Source organism: Silene latifolia, chromosome 3 (assembly GCF_048544455.1).
Source record: "Silene latifolia isolate original U9 population chromosome 3, ASM4854445v1, whole genome shotgun sequence".
NCBI classification, from domain to species: Eukaryota; Viridiplantae; Streptophyta; class Magnoliopsida; order Caryophyllales; family Caryophyllaceae; genus Silene; species Silene latifolia.
The window spans coordinates 54,899,731-54,916,043 of NC_133528.1; positions in this window are offsets into that span (position 1 = coordinate 54,899,731).

Below are 16,313 nucleotides of genomic sequence, written 5' to 3' on the forward strand. Positions count from 1 at the left end.
TACAATTTTAGGGTCTTAAGACCTTCCATAACTCGTATGGAGTCTTATAAGTGGTTACAAGTCTTAGTTATAAGTGGTGTTATCAATTGGTTTATAAAATTCTCTACCTTGAGTTCAAATAACTCTATTTGACTTTACAATCGTTCTTTCTTATGTCAAATAAGATGTGATATCTAGTCATAAAAGCATAAGAGGGAATCAAATTCATGGCTCATGAACTCATTACAATGATCCAATCATTGTAATTCTTTTATGATCAATTTAAGTCAAATCAATTTATGTTGTTGACGTAAAAAGGTGTATAATGATAAGTTTTTACACTACTACAATTTTGATCAAAGAGAACGGTCAAACACCGTTCTTAAAGCCATTTTGGACCGTCCTGTGGCCAAGCGTTCTCTTTTACTTAAGAGCACGGTTAAAAAAAAGTCAACCCGTTCTCTTTGTAACAACAATCAGAACGGTTGCGCTCCATAACCGTGCTCGTTGATATATCACAGAGAATGGTTGCATATGAGAACCGGTCTCTTTGATATAGTTGTCGATTTATTTGGCGCCTTTATTTTACCTTTTCAAAGAGAACAGGTTTTACAAGTAACCGTTCTCTTTGAACCCGACATTATTAAAAAAAAAAGTCTATTTTTATTGTAACCCCTACACGATTGAATCGTATAGCTCATAAGAATTAAACTTGCATTACAATTCAGAAACTACTGCATATTTTATGCAACAAAAACCTTCAAATTTAATTTTTGAATTCATAAGGACATATCCTTGAAAAAATATACAAAGTCCTATCATGTTTTTAAGAGCCTGTAGGCTACAAATATAGAAAATACTTGCAAAACATAAATAAAAATCCCTGAATCTTCATCACTTAGTCGTATCCAAGTGCAATAATTGAACACCAAGAAACTGTATCATCGTCTTCATCCACCATTACTTTTGGGCTTAAAATGGAGTGTAAATTCAGCCCAAATATTCCGCACCTCGTCAATTTGCTCAACAGTATATGGCTTTGGAGCGTTAAGCATGAACTATATACATAGGACACCCAAAAATTTAGTTAATACACTATATATGACGTGTAAAGTAAAACAATTACTAAGATCAAAATGCGAAAAAACAAAGAGATGAAAATGATTGAAATGAAGAAAAAAACATACATTTTGGGTAATATATTAATATATCTTTCTTTGATAAGGTCCACATATATCGGCAAACACAAAATTACAGAGAAGCATTATAGGAGATACTTTAGAGGAGTTAAGAGTGCCATAAAAAGAAAATTATGCTGGAAACTGACATACAGAAGGAACATTTCCCTTTAGTTATCTTGGTCCGCCTATTAAATCAATTTCTAGTGATCATTATTTTGTACAGGCAGAGATCATTAACATTACTAGTATAAAATGCATGATGAGACCATTGACATTACTACTGAACATTATTTTGCACAGGTAGAGCTTGATTTTTGGTCGTTCCAATTTCTAACAAAAGTGTTTAAGGCCACTAACATTAAATCAATTTTATTTTATAGCCAACAATTCTTGCTAAAGCTATAGTAGTAGCCATCAGTTTCTAGTCATTCTCAAAGCTTAATTCAAACCAAAATTAGTTTAACCTCCTAGTGAACAAAATAAAGCAAACCCGTGCAAACAGCTTAATATACTAGAGATCATATTTTTCAAAGTCGTATAAGAAAAACTTATAGCCCGTCTTCATATCTTAGCTTAGGCAACGCATGCTCAATAATAGGAGTGTCATAATCCAGATGAATAGCCGAGAGGAACGAACTAGGACTCAGAAAGTTGATTTCGGCTCGGTGGTCAGTCCTAACGACTTTATCATCAGAGCTCGGAACAAAGTACCGAACATGCTCTTGTTCTCGCTCTTTCTCCGATTCATATCTACACACCTACATTTAACAGATAAGTGATAAATACAATCTGAGCATGACTGCATGATCAGTAAGATTGTCATAACACCAGTCGAGAAGCATCTAATATTGATATAGACCATAAGAATCTAATACTGATACAATTACTCAAAATACAATATCAAACAACATAGAAAATCCCAACATCTCGCTTGCTAAGTTGCTATATCCACATAAATTGGGATAATTTGGGAAAGGTGGGTTCCAGGTGTAAACTAATAACCATAATCCACTTACCAATTTGCCTTTCATTTGTGATTTTGAGACTGTCACTAGGCTCCTAAGTCCTAGCTCACTGTTAGATGAATATAAACTTTTCCTATCTTTGTTTGCTTGCAAGAAGAATAATAGTATGTATAGCCGATTGACTCTACAAACTCAACCCCTCATAAAACTTTCACAAAGATATACTCCCTTTGTAGCAAAACTTTCATAAAACTATCACAAATGATTGGGGGTATTCTATGGTGCAGGCTCTGCTTATATATTACTTACATTTCCAACAAAAAAATGATTGAAATGATGAATAAAAAAACCTTACATTTGGAGTAATATTAATATATCTTCCTTTGATAAGCTCCAACATATATCAGAACTTCACTAAAATGGCTGAAGCGCCTTCATTTCTTACATTTGTCAAAAAACCGTTTGAATGATACTTAACGGTATAACCACCAGTCAATTCTTTCACCATCCCTGTCAAAATAAAACTCGTTTAAGCTGTCAGATTTCAAAGAGATGACATCGTCTAAGTTAAGATATGAAAAATGCTCACCACTCAACATCTGTCACTTACTCGCTCCCTGCCTCTTGGGCTTCTTACCATTTCTTCCCTGGCTCATGGGATTTCTGAGTGTACTTTGACATGGCCAAAAGTGACCCTTATGACAAGGATATTAATCCTAATAGGATAATGCAGCTTGGTGTGGCAGCTAATTTGCTACATTAGATTTTAGATTATAGTCTGACATTAGATTTTGTCATAGTGATAAAAAGGGAAAGGACATCTATTTTTTCTGAAAAGTCGGATGTTCTTAAAAGTTGAAAGATGACAACAGCAAGAACTTAAGGAGGTGTTACAGTAACTTCTAGGCCAATTATTTAAGACACAAATCCTTACAGTTGTATAAAATTTCATAATATATAATGTTAATATCCACTAATACAGAGTGAATACCACAAAATTAGAGCTATGCGTAGGGATACTTACAGTGCGAATTGCTTCCAGTAAAGCCGTAAAATTAACAATAACACCATTAACTCCCGCATTGTTCACCTGCAAAGCCCACGGGGTTATTCTGATTAATGTGATCGTATCTAAATCTAGTGACCAAAGAAAAGAAAACATTTAAGATGATGAGTACCAAGATATCAAGCTTGCCAAATTTAGCCTTGATGAAATCGGTCGAGCAAACAAAACTAGGTGGGTCGGTAACATCAAGTCGATGATATTCAAGATTTTCTAATTAACCCATGAATTCTTGAGTGCTCGATGGCTTCTAAACCTCTCTTTTGATCCCTTGAAGTCACCGTATAACCACCCCTTGTGAAGCAAGATGTCCGCTTATTTCTAGGCCTAGTCCTTTGTTTGATCCTATCATCACCGCATACCTAATACACAAAAACACAGGTAAGATCGCTTTGTTGGTCAAGTGATTCAAACATGATAGTTGGAGGGAAAAGAGGATAACAAACCTTTTGTGTGTAAGAAATGAAGGTGTTTGACCATTTTTTTTTTTTTGCAGCAAGAAGTTAATTGAGCACGAGCAATGATACCGGAATAAGTATGAAATTTAACTACTTGTGATTATTATTAGGGAAATTGTTCCGATATATTAATATTACCCCAAACTGAAATATGTTGGAGCTTATCTAGCCTGCTTGTGAGAGTGTTAGAGTTAGTGTCTTGTCAACAAGCGATGTTACCAAACTGATCGAAATAGCAAATACCAGAACTTTACTAAGCTATGTACCACATTTCACATTGATCAACAAAATGAAAGCTAGATCAGCTAAAACTAACCAAAAATCTAGAAATCAGAACTATAATTCGAAAACAGATCATTTAAAAACAATATGAATACACCAAACTATAATCTATAAACAAGAAATCCACATGTAATGGAGAAAACAGTAAGCCACCATCATTCTCTAGGAAGTAGAAAACCTGAACAACTATACAAGCAACCAATTTTACTTTTTTTTTCTCCCTGGATGAGCAAATTGCTTAAACCCTTTGTCCCAACCACCAAACCTTCATCTTCCCCATATTCTCGTAACCATCATCTCCCCCAAACCCAATACCCAAACACAAATCAAGTAAACCCTTTGTCACCATCAACCTAACCATATCCCTACCCCAAACCGTCAATTACTAAGAATTAAGTGAACCACTAACTAAAATCGCAACCCTAACATCACCACAAATTGAATTAATTATACATGGGGTTCCATGTTTAAGCCATTGATATTGTCTTTAAGTAGCAATTTAATGAATTAAGTGAAAAATATAATGTCGATTGTAGTATTATCTTAAAGCTAACATTAAAAAGTAGTGAAAAATGGTCTTACCAAAGAAGAATAACGACCGGCAAAGAACAAGAAAGGCGAGCGACCAGGGACAGCCAGGTGGTTGCCGGTTTACGAGCGACGGCGGAGAACAAGGGCGAGACCGTGCTAGATAGGGCAAACGCAATGATTGTCGGTGTTTGAGAGAAACTAATGACGAATTGTGTTTCAGAAAGCAATGAAAGTTTAAAGGTTTAGTATTTCGGGATTTACAAATAGAACGGTGGTTAAAAGGGACCGTGGTCTTTGTATTTACAAGGAGAACGGTTCTAGCTATTAACCGGTCTCTATATTATTTAAGACGGTTGGTCAAACCTAACCGTTCTCTTTGTTAATTTACGAGCACGGTTCAAAGAAACAACCGTTCTCTTTTGGAGTCATATATGAGCGCCATATCTAAAAATAAGAAACACACCGGTTCCGCTATCAACCGTTCTTTAAGTGGCGTTCTCGTAGCCTTAAATTGTAGTAGTGTTAGAACAAAGAAAATTCCATAAACCGAATGACTTGGGTTGAAAGTCAAGTCATTAAAATCATACAACCATTGTTTTCAAAATGGAAATAAAACAAATTTCCATGTCCAATACGGAAATCAAAACGAGTTCTAAAACAACAAGTCATAATACAATAATGCAAAGAAGACAATACAAAATAAAAGCCAAGCTTTCATAGGTCTTCTACTATGGGCGGCTACCCTAGCATCCCTTGTTGAAGATCTTCTTCAAGCTTACTTGTCCTTGCCTTTGTCTTTGCTCACATCCCCTATATTACATTAAAGAGGGTGAGAATCACAACTTGTATCAAAATACCAAAGTTGGGATTTATATCAATAACACAATAGATTAGAGAATTTATTACCTACTGGAGTCACACGTCCAGCTTTAACATCTCCTAGATACTTCGGGCAATTGCATTTCCAATGGCCCGTACCACAACAATAGTGGCACTTATCCTCAGAAAAAACGCCCTTTTTAGGCTTGGGAGAGCTATTCCCAATAGCTTTCCCTTTGCCCTTGTTGGGAGTGGGTTTCTTACCCTTTCTAACGCTTTTCTTGAATTTCCCTTTGCTCTTATTATTAACATTGAGCACATCCTTGGTCGTACTCATATTGAGACCCATGTCTCTCTCGGCTTGCACAAGCAAGTTGTGCAATTCATGGAGAGAGGTTTTCATGTTTTGCATATTGTAGTTTACCCTAAACTGAACATATGCTTTGATGCGATTCAAGGAATGGAGAACTCGGTCAATAACGAGTTATTCGGGAATTTCAACCCCTTGTATTTTGAGCGTCTCAACATGCTCAATCAATTTGAGCACATGAGGGCTAACCGTTTGACCCTCTTTTATGTTGAGCTCAAAGAATGCGTAGGCCGCCTCATATTGGATGATTCTAGGAGCTTGTGAAAACATGGTCACAAGCTTGGTGTAGATCTCATAAGCGGTGCCTATCTTAATAGCACTCCTTTGGAGATCGGCTTCCATATAGAAGTTCAAGACATTCCTGATCGCGGCCGATTCTTTTAGGTAAGCCTCATAGGCCTCCCTAACCGCGGCGGATGACCTAGTAGTAGGTTTAGCGGGAGCGGCTTCGGTAAGGTAACGAAGCTTGTCGTCACCTTCCGCGGCCAAGCGGAGTTACGCATCCCAATCAGCAAAGTTAGTCCCATTCTTTTCAAGTTTACATCAATCCATAAAGGATCGGAGCCAAGAAGCATTAGTGAGTGGTGGAGCGGTTCCACTTGTGGAAGCGGATGAAATCGGAGTTGTCATTGCAAATTAATCGAGTTGACTACAAAAAGGAAATGAAGGAGACGATTAACATTTATCATTTTTTTTTTTTGGTGAAAAACATTTATCATTTTACTTGTAAACATTTTTAACAAAGTTTTAAAATTATGCATTTATATAATGACCTCGCACCTAAATTATATAAATGATTCCGAGATCCATCTTTACACAAACATGGGTACGGGAAACCGGTATAACCCATACTTGTATAAATTTGGTGAATTAACTCTTTAATTGATTCTACTATAGAACTCTCGGTCGATGTATTTCATAAATTCAATCTCTACCCCCGGAACATTAGACTAGTCTTTATACCCCGTTGAGTCCAACCAAATTTCGCGTGTAATAACGTCTTATTACCCACTTACCCAATGATAAATGAAAGCACCTCGGGGAACCGAATCTACCCCAAATGTCAAAGGGATTCATGAGTCCTACTATTTGGTAAGGCTAATCTCAATTTTAAATATGTGAGAGGTCTTGTCGATTTATTATCTATCATCTTTAAGTGAACTAAGTCGATGAATACTTGATAATTATAATTGATAATAATCGATAAGACGATAAAATATGCATGTGAAGTTATGGCGATTTGGCAATGCATGCAAACATACTCCCTCCAATTCGTTATAATGCTCCCTTTTGTCTTTGGCACGATACTTAAGGAATACTATTAAAAATGAATAAAGGACATTGGTGGGGTTGGTGTTAGGAGAGAGAGATGAATTATTATGAGTTAAATAAGGAGTTATGGGGCCAAAATATTAAGAAAAGTAATAAAATATGAGTAAAAGAATTGTGTGGGGTTTGGTGATAGGAGAGAGGATGAATAAAATAAGAGTAAAAGTTACCAAAAAAGGAAAGGGGGACATTACTTGAATAATCCGTTTCGGAAAAGAGGGAATATTATACGAATAAGAGGGAGTATAAAGCAAGCAAATAAAGTAAATAAATTTCCTAGTATGGCCTTTCCTAAAATAGAAAATCTTATATTCTATTACATATTCAGAAACCAACTCCTTTGGTCCCTTGAATCATCATGTGACACGCCTCCCAAGGATAAACACCGTTTTGATTGGAACTCTTTTCCGAATGGCGCCGTCTTTAGGAAACTCCAGAACTACAAATAATAAAATAAAATGTACATTGTAATTCCTATTATACATTTGTAAAATGAAATCTAATAAAATAAAATAAAAGTGATACGAGATCACAATAAATTACAACCGAATCAATATTTCCTTACATTACGGGCAATATCGATTAAAACTAAGGTCACACTAAGATAAAATTACATAATTCAAAATTATATAAAAGAAATATGACATTCATCAAAGAAAAAATGCAGCATTATAATATGTATCTAACATGCCAAATTATGTGCCAAATCGACTTATTTAAACTTATATCTTAAATATAATCCGGTTTTATGGTTATTCGCAATTTTAACTTATTAAAATTACACAATAATACTAAAATCAAATTTTAGTCCAAGTTAATTATCCTAATCTTTTAGGACTCAAAAATTAGTCATTACTCAATTTTTGACAATAATTCAACTTGATATAGCATTTATGCTCATTATAGACCTTAAAATCATAACTTTTTATGAAATAAATCAAAATTTAATTACAATAATTTTGAATTTTGAATTTTAAATTTTTGAACATTCTGGAAAAATTTTATGATACTCATAATATCAAAAATCAAGGTTAAAATTTTTGAATTTATTTCAAGAAAAATATAGTTGCAATTTATCGATTTTATCAAATAAAACATCTAAAGCATATGAAAATTAATCTAATCAATGTTCCAACTTTAGATCTTATTTGTGGGATAATAATGCAACCTAAAATAATTTTCTCATGCAATGTATTTCAGTTTAACTATTTTTGCTAAAAATAGTCACTATTTATGTCATTTTTACACTAAAAAATTCATAAGTCACGCAAAATGAATCAAGTTCATCTAAACGTTTACAACCAATGAGTAAAATGTGCATGTGACAACATATTAAAATTTCATGGCCTGTTTCGAAGTTTAACTAATTTTAACCATTTTACCTCCATTTATGTCATTTTTATCTCATAAAAATTATAAATCATGCAAAATAAATCAAATTTATACGAAATTTTACATACAATAAGTAAAATATGCAAGTGAGGTCATATAAATAATTCAAGGTCATAAACAAGGTTTAACTATTTTTAGCATTTTAAATACCATTTTATTCATACAAATATAATTAAATCACTAAAAATCATTAAAATGAGCCAAAAAATACCATAAATCATTAAAATGACCTAAATATATTATAGGAACATAATATATAACATGCAAAAATTTTCGTGACTTTATAATATAAATTACAAAATCTCTAGTTTTATATGTTATACTTTTAACTCGGAAAAACTATAAACCGATTATGCATGCAACAACTATAGCTCTGATACCACTTGAAAGGACTCTATAACCTTCTAATTAAACTCCTTTAATTTTAGATCTAAATTACTCATTAAAGTAGATGTTGATCTTATGCATGCAAAACATAATAAAATAGAAAAGTAAGAACAAGGTTCTTTACAATGATGAAAACGGTTTTTAAGGGCACAAGTAAGAACACCTTTCTTAACTTGTTCTTGAGCTCAAAGTAAATGGATGATCCCCTTAGTCTCAATAGTGTGAGAACCTCCTTTCAATTGCACCAAGACTAACCCTTAAAACTACTAATTAATTAACTAGATTATCTTAGTAGTTAACCTTAAAATATAATCTAATATTATTTCTTATTACTACTATAGTAATCTAAATAAATTAGATTTTGAACAATTATTTTCTAAAACTTATTTTAGAGAGAAAAAGAGAGAAGAGTAAGAAGTGAAAAATGTAAGAATGAATAATGGGAATAAGAACAATTCTTATTAGGGTAAATGGGGGGAGGGGGGACCAGTGGCATTGGAGAGGATGAGAGAGCCAATGCATGCCCTTCCACTTTTCTAATTGTTCTTATCAATAGATAATATGGTGTAGTCTAAGGTTAGTATGTTAATCATTGTGTTTTCCACAATTAAAACAACTCAACCATTTCACCCTATTACCTTACAAAAACTGGTGCCCCTTGTAATATTGAGTCCATTTTATTTTTGTCAATTTGTCATTTTGTCATATAATGTTTGACATGTGACATGTAACATGTTATTAATCATATTAATGCATATTTAACAATTAAATATCATTACATATATTAATTTAATTATATATAACAATTGACTAGTAATTCACAATCACAGGTAAATAAAATGGTTCATGTTAATATAATCTACAACAGATTGTAATTATAATTAACGGATCATTCTTAATTTAATTTTTTCATACACAAAGTATTAGTAATATAACATTTTAATTACTAAAACGAATCTCATTTAATTGAATTACAATAAGATTCATATTCTCACTCACATATGTAAATTGTTCAATTTTAAGGAATTAATTAATCTGTATCAATATACAATTAATTAATTTATCTATTAAGGGAATCGTCCTTTATGTGTGACCTTAAGGGATTAACTGATCACCACCGTCAAACGACAGTAATGTCAAACTCTAGTTAGCCAATCATTATCGATTAATGTTGATCAGTTGACGTATAAAAATGAATCATCCCTTTACGTATTCTTATCATGAGTTTTAATAATGTGATCGCACTATTGTCGAGGACACATACTCCAACAGTTTCTATAACGTCGGTTTGTAGATACAGTAGCATTCGCGAAAGGTTAGTATATTGTCGGTTGTTGTTAAAGAACTGTCACTAAAGATAATTATAACGACTGTAGTTACTTTAAACTGCCAATATAGACCTCCTACCCCGTAAAAATTTAGTTCCCGCCCTTTATTGACCATTTTGCGTCGTTTTTGTTAGAACCGCCACGATAACTGTGTCATGATAGAGTTTTTTTTCTACTAGTGCAATCACCACCGTAATTTTACCCTGAGCATCGCTTTTCTTCTTTCTCGACTTTTTTACTGACGATTTACGCAAAATTCCAAGACTACCCTATTGACTTACACAAAAATGTATTATTAACAAAATAACATAACATCCCTGTAACAGCCCTAAATTTTCACGACCAAAACAGTAAAGTAGAGATGGAAAATTCACGGTTGTCACTCCACACTTAGCTGAAAATGCCAAGTACAAGGTAAATACAGAGTAACTTTAAAAACAAAGTTAATGTCTCAAAACTTTATCAAATAATTAAAACGTTACAACGGAAGACTTAAGTCTTACAAAATCTAAAACAATAAATAAAATTCAAATCCAACGATATTATAAAATTATAAATAGATTAAGACGGAGTCTTTATTCAAAATCCTTCCTCACTCGTACTAATCCCCGGATCCAGTATGCACCCATGCAGCATCTCAAGCATCTCAATTGTGCCTATAAACTGTACCCAAAACATAAACAGGTACAGGTTCCAGTGGGGAACAACCCAAAACATAAGGACGTCAGCAAAAGCCGAGTTTTGAGAAAATAAGGAGAAATGATAAATTCATAGAACAATATTATAAACTTTACAAGCTCCAAAAACCAATAAGAAAGAATTATATTCCAAAACCAACATTATCGTAAATCCAATAACAATTATTAAATCGTTTGAAATCCATAACTTTCACCACCTGTGTGCCAAGCCAAGGTCCTACCCTTGACACGGTCTAGAGGAACCACCTGTGCTTTGTTAGACTCATAAAAGTGCGCACCTCTCACATTTGGACAGTCAGTAGGATGAAACCGCCAAAGGAGAAAGTCTAACTACCTAACGAGTGGGGGCCGGACAATCCCCACCCAAATGAACTTGGGCCAAGAATTAAATTTTTGGGACAGAATCCCAGGAGCGTCAAAGACGACCTTAAACCTTATAGACCAGAAGAAAACCAAATTTTCCAAAGCGGCCTGAGCCGAAACCATTCCAATGTGTAATATTCAAAATTTAGAAGTGCAAGTAGAAATTCATGGATGTTAAAATATTATAGAAACAACTTAAAAGTTAATCCGAACATGCTCTTAATTTTAAAAAGGGTAAAAGTCCTTACCTCTTAAGACGGTTAAACCATGCAAATATTAACCCAAGAGCTCCTTCACCTCGAACCCACAAGCTACAAATAATTCAAAGTATTCGATTATTATCTAATTGGACTCAAAAACGGACCCCTATTCATATGGACTAACTATCATACAAAATTGCTCCCGAACACTCCCAAATTGGATTACGATATTATATAGCTTAGCATCATGGCAATTGACCGACAATAAACCACTTACTCCAAAACATGAACCCTCTCATACCAACGTACATTGATCCAAGCATAACTCACCCTAAGCTACAAAGCTATACACCGAATCCAACTACGATTTTATCAATTGATCTCAACATCATAGCTAATCACATGAATACCTCCTCCAACAAACTAATAATCACCTCACAGCAACCATTAAACCATAGAAGCACCTAATATCTCATTTCATTACGACATATTACCCATCTTCATACGGATTGCATGACTCAAGAACAGGGGTTGCTAACTACGTCACGATACTACTGAAACCATCCTAGCATGTACCGGAACAAACATAATATTTATCTCGACCCACACGAAGCTCACGAAATTTTTGCCGTAGCGGAACCAAAACAGAGCACTCGGCCTGCTCATGATTTAACTCTATCATGTCTCACGAACACCACCCATATGACTCTAGAATAATATTTAAGACGTCTTATACGACTCACTACTAAAGTGCGACAACGACATCAAGTTTCCGACTCAAAACGGATTATTAACCAACCAATCCTATGCATAATTTATTGAAGAAACGTATGACCAAAGGGTAGACTATACCTTGATTAACTAGAGGAGTGATGACGGAAAGAAGACGATGAATCTGGTCGTGATGGTGACGGTCTGCAAGATTGTGCCTTCTTCGCTCGGCGGTCTCCTTTCTTTCCTTTGGGGTTTTGTTTTTGGTGTTTTAGGTTGATGATTGAAAAGACGGAGGCTGGTGATGAGTTGATGAGGGGTTTAGAATTTGACTAGGCTTCCTTTACTATTATTATTATTATTATGTTGGCAATTAGGTCAAAATCCAAGTCGTAAACAAAGTTGTTTTTGTAAATAACAGTCCAGTTTTAAAATAACCCAAAACAATTTATTATATTTTATATGTACTCAAAATAGCTTTATTCTCCCACTCTAATAATAATAATAATAATAATAATAATAATAATAATAATAATAATAATAATAATAATAATAATAATAATAATAATAATAATAATAATAATAATAATAATAATAATAATAATAATAATAATAATTGGACAAGATACAAGGAATAACCCCTCACAAATAACTCGTGAAATAACGGGTGTTACAATTCCCCCCCCCCCCCCCCCCCTCCCACACACACACACACATTTTGAATCTCGATTTCATTCAAATTCATCTACTTTACAAGCTCGAGTGGTTGTTGTTGGTCTTCAGTAAATAATTAGGATTAGTGATTGTGTGATTTAAGGAGTGATACGACTAATAAACAATGCAGAACTAAAATTGCACATGAGAGCTGAAGGGATGATATCCAACAAATAAAGCCATGTTTTAAATTTATGAACATATAGAACAGCTAAGATGTTCAAAACCAGGAAAATAGATCACCTAAAACAAAAACAAAACATTGCTTGCAATAGCTCATGCAAAGAAGAGGTGTGTCTCAACCTCCTCACCCAAAGCTTATGTGCAGAAGGGTATTTTGGAGCGGTTGTTGCCCGTCTTCAGTAACTAATTGGGGATTGAGTGATTTAGGGAGTGATACCACAAATAATCGATTGAAATTGAGGAAGAGAGATCAGAAATTTGGGGATTTAAAGTTAGGGTAAACAGAATGAAATGTACGGAGTAATCAGTGTGTATATTGAGTGTGTTGTATTAAATCGATAAGGATAATTTTGGAATTTCGCGTAAATCGTCACTTAATAAGTCGAAAAATAAGAAAAACGATGCTTGAGGTAAAAATACAGTAGTGATTAGGGAATATACATTAAAATTTGGGTATTATTTGTAAAACGTAATACGTGGTGCTAATTTGTAAAAAAATGCAAATACGTAGTGGTGGTTGTTTTTAATTTTTCCTTATTATCAATACTATATATATAATCCGGAAAACAAGGGATTTCAATGTAATTAAATAAATTTATACAAATTAATTAGGATTATTTCATGGGAATAATCCATCCCATAGGTGCCCTACAAATAACACTTCATCCCATCAGTAATTCCAATTAAATCCATCGTATCCACCATTCTTCTCGTAACACTCTCGGAAGACGGGCAACCTGAAGAATAGGTCACCCTTGTTAGACTTAATATTGCTGGTTTCTTCCTCATCATCATATTCACTACTGCTACATCATTTTCACCACCAGTCCACCACCCACCCTTAACACCAGATCATCTCGCCCACCACCACGCCTGACTGCCCCCACCCACCTAACCAGCTTACTCTCCTACCACATCGCCATCCACCACCACCACAAACTCGCAACAAAACTCGCCCCAAACCGATACATCACCAGTTATTACACCATCTTTGCACCGTCCGACCAGTTGACCGCCTCCCTTAACTCCTCAATTTATAGCACCACCGTCTTTTCCTCTTAATCCTCTCCCATCACTAAATCCCAATAAAACAAAATAAATTCCACATATAAATCGCAATTTTCTATGCGGAAATTTCTAGATTTCTTCTAATTCTCAAATTTTTATCTCATACTAATCTTATGTATATACAAATTCCAATTCATAATCACCAAAACCTCAGTTCAACTTTTTTTTTCTTAAGTTAGATTTCATCTTCGATTTTTGGGTTTCTTATTTTTTTGGGTCTACATGTGAAGGACGAAGGTGGGAAGGGGAGGCAAGGCGGCGAAATCACTTAGTTCTCTTCTCCCTTTAATTTCTTTCTTCTTTTGTTTCTGAATCCATGTTGCTTAATTTAATGGGCTGAAGCGGCGCCATGACCATCGACACCGGTGACTAGAGAGACTGACTCCGGGAAAGATAGATTGTGTTTTTGAGGATGATGGGGACTCCAGGCGAGATTTCTAGCAAATTGATTATATCGATTTTCGATAGTGGGACATCGTTTTCAGAGAAGGCGACCAAATTTCCGAATTATTTTGGGGAATAAGATTTAAATGGTGTTATGGTGAGATGAGAATGTGGTGGTGGTGGTGGTGGTGATGACAATTGGGAAGAGCCTTGCTTAAATAAAGAGGGGAGAGAATAAAACCTGATGTAACCGGTCATTATTTTAGATGAGTTTGTTACGGGAAGAATGGTGGAAAGGATGGATTTAATTGGAATTACTGATAGGATGGATTGTTATTTGCAGGGTACTCATACGATGAATTATTTTCATGAAATAATCCAATTAATTATATTATATAGTTTTTTAATCAATAGCGCCGTGTGATAGACCTGACCAAGGGACTTTAATGTAAATATTATATAGTTTTGGTTGAAGTATAAATTTAAAGAACACCAGAATATGATGGTTTTCCTTAACATATAAATGCCCCACTTATGGTATTAATTAGTATAAAGATGTTAATTATTTAACATACACAAATATAATATAAGTATGTTATATTTTAGAAACTTTTAAAAGGTAAATAAATCAAGCTAGATTTCCAAAATATATAATATTCAATAATTTTTTTTGATTTGAATTAATGCATATATGTAATATATTTATATAAATATATAAGCCTCTTAAAATTGCATGCCTAAATGGTAAAAGTAATTTTGTTAGTATGAAAGAATTGTAGCAACATTGGATATAGTAATATGATAGTAATCACTCATTTGAATAGTCAAAGTAAAAATATTAGCAGCGAGCGGGAGTAGTGAAAGCAATATAAGTAACAACGGGAGTAAAATGTTAATGCGGCAGTAGAGAAAGTAACAATAATTACGGCAGGAGTAGTGAAAGTAACAGTAGTAATACCGAATCTAACAAAAGTAATAATACTAACAATAAAAAAAAGTATATATGAAGAATTAGCTAACCAATCGATTTAATTAAAATATTAATAGTGAGAGTAGTGAATTTGTCTCATAATTTATTTAATCGTAATTTTAAGATATGTCATAGAAAAATATATTAATGATAAATTTATGAGTTATGCAACTTTAAAGTAGTTTTATTTAATTGAAAATAAATTTTAATGCTAAATAGAGATGGCCCGGGGCGGGCTGGGCACCAATACTAGTTTGATAAAATAATTGCAGTAAAATTGGATGTAGCAAATATGATAGTAATCAATCATATGAATAATAAAAGTAATAATAATAAGAGTGGAAGTAGGGTAAGTAATAGTAACAACTAGGGCTATTAATGAGACGACACAGCTCGCGAGCAACTCGAGCTCGGCTCGGTCAAAGGTCGGTCAAAGCTCGGCTCGTGTGAGATCGACTCGGGCTCGGCTCGAGAGCTTAACGAGTCAAGCCGAGCTAACGTTGACTCGGCTCGAAAAGCACGTGAGCGGCTCAAACTTGTGTAATTAGATAAGATATTACTCATATTTTATAAAAAAATATTTTGTCATGACTATATATTTGTATCACACATATAAAAATGTTTCATTGATTTTCCGATATTTGTATGTAAAACTTTGAGCCATGTTATTGAAAATATCGAGAGAGAAAAAACGAAAATTCACAATTATATATAGGCTCGAGTGGCTCGAGCTCGCGTTAAAACTCACAAACTTGATAACGAGCGCAATTTTTTCAAGCTCGGGTAAACTCGAGATCGGCTCGAGTTCGAGTTTTAATTTATGAGCACAAGCCGAGCAAGGCCAAGCTCGGGCTCGGCTCGGCTCGTCAACACCTCTAGTAACAACAACAAGTTTAGTGAAATTAACATTATTAAATGCGGGAGTAGTGAAATAAACG